We start from the raw sequence: 7,500 nt of genomic DNA, 5'->3' as shown, positions 1-7,500 counted from the left end.
GTTCTCTATTGAGTTGTGTGTGCGTGCGTGTGTGTGTTGGGAGAAGTTGGAAGGGCGACAGAGAGACTGTGGATTTTGTTTATATCGATTTCAATTTGAGTCACTGGTATATTTCTAAACGAAAATGTGTTGAAAAAGTGACGATTTTTTATAGAGTTCTTTTTTATGTCTCTTATAAGTCTTCATTGTGCCCCTCTAAGCATATGTAATCTAGCAAATTATTGTTTTTATACGTAGGTTTTCTTATGTGTTTTTCTTATAGAATTCATTTCCAAAACATTTAAACAAAAACTAGCTTTTTTCGTAGTTGTATCAAACCCTTTTTTAAATGAATGGGAGAGCATATAGGATGCAATAAGGAATAAGGAAGGAGAAATTTGCTCTTGGAAAATATGGAAATGGGATTTGCAGTACTCAGCCATTCCTTGGAAGACCTTGTGTGTGTGTGTGAGAGAGAGAGAGAGAGAGAGAGAGAGAGAGAGAGAGAGAGAGAGAGAGAGAGAGAATGCGAGTTTGGAGTGAGACATACCATCCCTAGATTAAGTTAGTCTATCCGAGTCCTCGAGTGTCAGGCGTAGGAAGGGCTGCCCTCCGGTAGCCCAGACTCCTGGTATGTATGTTATTGCCCTGCTTCAGTTGCCATGGAGGCTTAACTGCATTGGCAGAAAGGGAGATAGACTGCGATCCTACTAGATGCCTCTCTGAATGAAAATGGAGGTATTGCACGGTGAAAGGCGTTCCTATTCGCGGAAGAGTTAATAGGTTAATTGAAGCTTTTGCAAGTCAGTCCGTAAAAATAAATAAATAAATAAATAAGATAAAAAAGGAGGATGAAATAATCAATGAAATAGATAGAGGTGAAGAGAGCTTACGCTCATAAATGCGTTTTACCTTAAACTGATCATTTAGATCCGGTTAAAACTATATCATTTGTAAGTAAGTTTAAGATCAAATGAATCTGCTGGTCTCTTCTGAGGATAAAAAGAATGCTTAAGTTGATTGCGTTTTATAATTTATTTTCATACAAGTTTAAGAGTGAACTGAAGCTATATTTGGGTTATTTAAAAGTAGGGAATTATGAAATTGTTGGATGGAAGAATTTACCCATTATGTATCCATTTTATTCTGTAAATGGAGATATTACTAGATTTTTGAAAGCTTTTCAGTCGCCTAATTATAATGAGTGGAACGATGTCATGCCAATTTATCAGAATAGAAATAGGATAACAAGTAAAAATACGATAGCTAGGACTTCATTTGTATTATAATCTACCGCCATAACAAAATCAAGATCCGCAAAATATAAAAAAATAGTCAGAAGCAGTACGTGTGCAAATCAGGAGGAAAAAATAAAGGGAATAAACTGATCTAAAGAAAGACGTCGAAAAGGGAGAAGCATAGAAAACAAAACGTCTCCACATAATGGGCGAACAGGAACTACAAAAAGAAATGAAAAGATATCATGCCTGTATATTAGCATAAAAGGATAAGTAAAAAATAAGATTACAAGGAACTTAATGTCCCTTTCATTCCATCAAAGCAACAAACACCGCGGTTAAAACACACCTCTCCTAATGGTCTGCAAAATAGAAAAAAAGGGTCAAATGCAGCACGTGTGCAGGTCAGGAAAATAAAAGTGGCAGGAATAAGCTGATCTGGAGAAAGGTGTCGGAAAAGGGGAAGGTAAAAGGAATGGGTCGAAAAGAAAGAGCCGAACTCTCCTCATATGGGTTAAAGGGAACCATAAAGTCGGGTCTGTGACGTCATTTGGCAGGACTTTAGACGGAACAAATGGGATTTCGAGAACGTCAAAAATTCCAGTTCTTTTTTGGAAGACTTTGTGTAGCAGAAGTTCAAGTTTGCCCAATTGTTTTTTTTTTCTTTCCTCAGTGCCTACAACTTCAAAGCCCGAGGTACAAAGAGAGACAATCGCTAAAGCTCTTTAGAAAAAGGAGAAGAGGGAAAAAGTCAGGAAGAAAGGAGGTTGTAGACACAAACGAGAGAAAGAGGAATAAAAAAAGTAATGGGTGGTGTGGATGGTATAGTTCGCCAACGATGTAGAAGGAGTAAAACGTTTGAGTGTTTTGTGTGTTAGTGTGTGTATGTGTGAGAGAGAGAGAGAGAGAGAGAGAGAGAGAGAGAGAGAGAGAGAAGTTGGGGTGGAAAGTACTTGGTAATAATAAAAATAACCTCAAAGTATATATTAGGGCCAGAGGCAATAAAACAGACACTTGGACATATTCGGAAATGGTCCCAAATCCTATTTTAGGAACAGAAGTCAAACCAAACAAATGACGAAGGTATGAGAAGGAACTCTATAACTAGACAAAAAAAATTTTAAGAAATGTAAATCGAGAGAGAGAGAGAGAGAGAAAAGCATACTTGCCTCTCAAGGGAGTGGGGAGATCTATTTTCTGCTGCACCTGAAGTTTCAAGGTGAGCGCTCCGGTGGCAGTGACATTAAAGAGAGGGAGGGGAGGGGGGATAGGGAGAGGCAGCAGTTACTCGGGGACGGCGGGGCGGGGGTGGGTAGGGGAGGAACCTCTCACAACCTTCATAATGGACTTTCGCCATGTTTAATAAAACCCTTTGTCGTGGAAATCGCCCTACTCCGGTAAACATTGCTCAGTGTGCGTCCCCGCCGTCAGTTTTTATCGAGACAGGGATATCTATATTAAGAAGGGGAGCTGATAAGTTATTATTATCATTACCGACAGCGAGAAGGGGAGTGAAAGAATCCCCTTTCCGCATCCCCTTCTTCCTCCGCAGCAGCGATGCTGGGTGAGGCGTGGATTGCATTCAGCCGGAGACGACCTTGATTGCTTCATTTGTCGGAATTGCAATTTTCACGTGTCTCAGTGTCAGGGTATTTCTCTATTCTGGGGAGATTTACGGGAAGACAGTTTATTGGTAAACTTCCTTACCTTAATTATTTCATCATGAGTATCCGGTGATGTTTGTTACTATGTTTATATATTTGCATTTGATGATCGTCAATACAGTCTATGAGATGATGTGCAATTATCGCTTTAAGAAGAAATGTGAATCCAGTATCTTAATACAGCAGGTTTAGCATTACGTACATATTCGATAAAACCTTATATCCATATGTATATATACTATATATCTATATATATATTATAATATATATATCTATATAATTATATATATACTAGTAATATATATTATAATATAATATATATTATATATATTATATATATATATTATATATCGTTTTTGTCGAATAAGTATATATATGTATATATTTATGTATTATGAAAGGGGAGAGAGAGAGAGAGAGAGAGAGAGAGTGTAAAATCTAGTCCCCGTCGAAATAGGACCGGGAATGTGTAAAATGAGATTCCAGTTGATTCCAGCCTCGCGTCCACCGAACAGTTGTTATCTGTGATGGACAGTTTTAATTCTCGCTATTAACATAAACCATTAAACGCTCTGCATTTTTCAAAGTACAGGACGTTTCTGTATTCATTTGCTCAAATCAGAATCATTTTTAAATAATCCATTTTTTTTATTATGAATTACGGTTAATTCGCTTCAGTTGAGTAGAGTTGTTTCTGTATCGGGTTTTTTTTTTCTCTCATCACGTTACTGAGGGGTTGCTAGGCGTGTTTTTATGCGAATATGTCTTCGTTACGAATTTATTTCTGAATTTTTCTTAACTCTTACATTTTTATTGTAGTAACGAACAACGACCATTATTAAGATTGGGTTTGGAAAAGTATTTTGGTGATATGTAACAAAAGTTACGTTTTAATAATACAACGAAGAGAACCTATCTCGTAGTACTGATTTGTTATCAGATTTTACGCAAAATACAAATTTGGTTAATTTTACAGATTTGACTAGTTATACCATGAGGTAATTTACATGGTATTTGTCTAGCTTGGACGGAAATGCAGTCTGTTCCCTGAAGGTTGCATCATTAACTATTGTTTGCATGACTTCAACCTCAGTTTATATCACAAGCCTGACTGTCGCTGTTTTATTGTGCATATTTATAGCTTTTAATTTTATTTATTTATTTATTTATTTTTACAGAACTTCATCCTTGAATCGTTAGATATTGCTAGCTTATAGTAATTTTGAATATTAATAGAGTATTATATATATAGGAATTCAAATGAGTAATTATATTATATATTTTATATATAATATATATATTATATATATATCTTATATATATATATCTATATATATATATATATATATATATATATAATGTGCGTGTGTGTGTGTGTGTGTGTGTGTGTGTGTGTGTGTGTGTAATGAACGAATTGTAATGTTTGTAAATCGTAGTCACAGCGAGACATTTTGTAAGTCTGAAATATTTTATATCTGATTCCTGGATGATGGAATTTCAGTAGCTCCTTGACATCTAATCACGTGGCATTTTCGCTGTGTTGATATTTGCTGGAATCACTTTCCGTTATTCTTTTGTTCATAAAACACATTTATTGACTTTTTTATTTGATATAATCTTTTATAATGTTTTTCAGTTTCTGTTCATCTTTGTTAACCTGTTTAGCACTAAGAATTCTTTCTGATGAAAAATATACCATAATGTGGTTTAATAGTCATTTCTTGATCCACGGAAGAAATAAAGAGAATAAAGTATATGGAAGTGTTGAAAGTTTTCTAATGGTCTTTGGGGGCATTGCTTTTCCAATATTGGATTTGTAATAAAGAGGCAATGTTATTTATAATTTAATGTATGTAAAAGCTTAGTACATAGTTGTTTACTTTCTGGTGATGTAGTTTAAAATTTGCATAAGTTATGATGGTTAATTTTCTCTACATGTGTTTTGTTTTTCTTGAAAAAAAAAGTAGAATATTCTTTTTATAGAAATAGATACTAAACAGGTAATCGAATATATATATAAACAACTACAGACGAAAGCCTCTATCTGTTTTATTTTTCTTTAAAAAATTAGTCGAGTATTTTCTTTATACAAATGAGTTCTTAACAACTAATCAGATACATAGATAAACAACAACAGACGAATTTTTCTATTTGCGTTTTATTTTCCTTAAAAAAATGAGTCGAATATTTTGTTTATAAAAATGAGTTCTTAACAACTAATCTGATATATAAATAAACAACAACAACAACATCAACAACAACAACAGACGAATAGTAAACAGCCGAACGTAAAGGCAGTTAGATAGATAGATAGATAGAGGGAGCCTTCCAGGTCTCCAGCTCCATCGAGGAAAGTGATAAATTTGTAGCACCGCCTCTGTTAGCCCACTGAGCGAGTGAAGCCGTCTCGTGTGTAGTATATATATATTCTCGAAGATAAATTGGGAGGAGAAGCCGGGCAGAATGAAATAGGCCTACGCGGCATCAGTTTCCGTCCCCTTTTCCCGTCTCTCTTTCGATTGGCGGCACACCTTTCTCTGGTCGCGGCTCGACGTTACTGCTCGACTCTTTAGGAAGGGCTGTTGCGGGGATAACATGGCCTCGGGGAAGACTTGTCTGCGTCGGGGAGATGCCGCCCCTTCTCTGTTGCTCGCACGACTCTCACAAATCAGCTGGAGGATGGTGGTGTGGAGAGAGAGAGAGAGAGAGAGAGAGAGAGAGAGAGAGGTTAAGGAATTGCGGGAAAGAGAGGGATATATGAAAAGTGATTGAAAAGTATAGGAGAGGGAGAGAGTCAGAGATAAAGAAAGAGAGAGATGGGGTTGTTAAGGAATTGAGAGAAAGAGAGACATAATAAGAGATTAAAAAAGAGAGGAGAGGGAGATAGCCAGGGATAAAAAGAGAGAGATATAATAAAAGATTAAAAAAAGAATCAGAGGTAAAGAGAGAGAGAGAGATGGGGTGTTGAGGAATTAAGAGAAAAAGAGAGACAGAATACGAGATAAAAAAAGAGGAAAGGGAGAGAGTCAAAGATAAAGAAAGAGAGAGATGAGTGTGTTAACGAATTGAGAGAAAAAGAGAGACAATAAGAGATTTAAAAAAGAAGACAGGGAGAAAGTCGGAGATAAAGGGAGAGAGAGAGAGAGAGAGAGAGAGAGAGAGAGAGAGAGAGAGGGGGAAGTTAAGAGAGAGAGAAAGAGATTTGGGGAAAAAAAGAGGGAGAGATTTGAGAGATAGAGATAAAGAGAGAGAGAGAGAGAGAGAGAGAGAGAGAGAGAGAGAAGGGTGTTAAGGAATTGAGAGAAAAAGAGAGACATAATAGAGATAAGAAAAAGAGGAGAGGGAGAGAGTCAGTGATAAAGAAAAGAGAGAAACACACACACACAGAAAGTTAATGTAAGAATAAGAAAGGGAGAGAGTTAGAGATAGGGACACACACAGATAGAGAGAGAGAGAGAGAGAGAGAGAGAGAGAGAGAGAGAGGGAAAAGTGGAGAGTGGAAAAGGTGGAAGGAAAAGGGCGGAAGGACGAGGGTTTATGGAAGGGGAGCCAAGTGGATAAAGTAAGACTAAGGGAGACTTAACCCTCCGTCATTGCCAGCGTAAGGGGATGCTTCCAGGGGTAAGGGAATATGAAGGAGGAGAAGTGATTTGCAGGGGATCATTCGAGGGTGAAAAGGTGAAAGGAAAGCAAATGAGGGCTTCATCGACGGAGAGAGAGAGAGAGAGAGAGAGAGAGAGAGAGAGAGAGAGAGAGAGAGAGAGAGAGAGGCAGGCATACGCCTTAACCATGTAAGCCTACTTCAAATTGATGAAAAAGATGGGGCGGATGTTTTTTTTTTATGGAAAAACAGTCACGCACCGTATATATACACAGACAATAATAATAATGTCTTGATAGGGGATAGATATATGTGTAATATATATATATATATATATATATATATATATATTAATATGGTATATATATATATATATTTATATATATATATATATATATATATAGATCTTATAATTTTTCAGTATAACGTTCCATACCTAGGTTAAAACTGGGAGGTTACAATGACTGGGAACTATTTAAGATTTATGTTGGAGTAAGAGTCAAACTAGGGAAACACTGTTATTTCTGGTACTATAAAAATATTTTTTGTATAAAAGCATTTTGTTGTAAAACAAAGAATCAATATATGCTTCAAAAGATTATTGTTTCGTAATATTTCACTTTGTTTTCGACTGTATTCTACCTGTTGGTTAAGGATTGTTATCATTTAAACAAGACCAGTTATTTCTGGTTTTACTGCTCTTTTTACTACATGTAAAATTTATTTTCAAACGGGTGAAGTCTGTGCTACTGAAATATTGGCGCTCTGGGATTTTTTTTATTGGTCACCTATATGAAATGTACACTTACCGCTTATTTTATTCAGTAAAAAATAATAAATGAATTTATTTTGCATGAGTCATGGTTTTAGTAGTCAAGTATATCCATCATTCCGATACTTATATCGTGTTGTGTTTTATATATAATATATATAACATATATTTGTGTATAATATATTCGTATATATGTATATATGACTCTCTCTCTCTCTCTCTCTCTCTCTCTCTCTCTCTCTCTCT

General features: G+C 35.9%; 1 protein-coding gene across 3 annotated transcripts in view; it reads left to right on the top strand.

Moving 5' to 3' along the window:
* The window catches only part of LOC135206462 (serine/threonine-protein kinase BRSK2-like), a 633,157-nt gene that overhangs the window by 472,130 nt on the left and 153,527 nt on the right, over positions 1-7,500 (top strand). The window lies entirely within an intron of this gene.

This window comes from Macrobrachium nipponense, chromosome 11 (genome assembly GCF_015104395.2).
Source record: "Macrobrachium nipponense isolate FS-2020 chromosome 11, ASM1510439v2, whole genome shotgun sequence".
Lineage (NCBI taxonomy): Eukaryota > Metazoa > Arthropoda > Malacostraca > Decapoda > Palaemonidae > Macrobrachium > Macrobrachium nipponense.
This window is presented reverse-complemented; position numbering and strand designations above follow the sequence as displayed.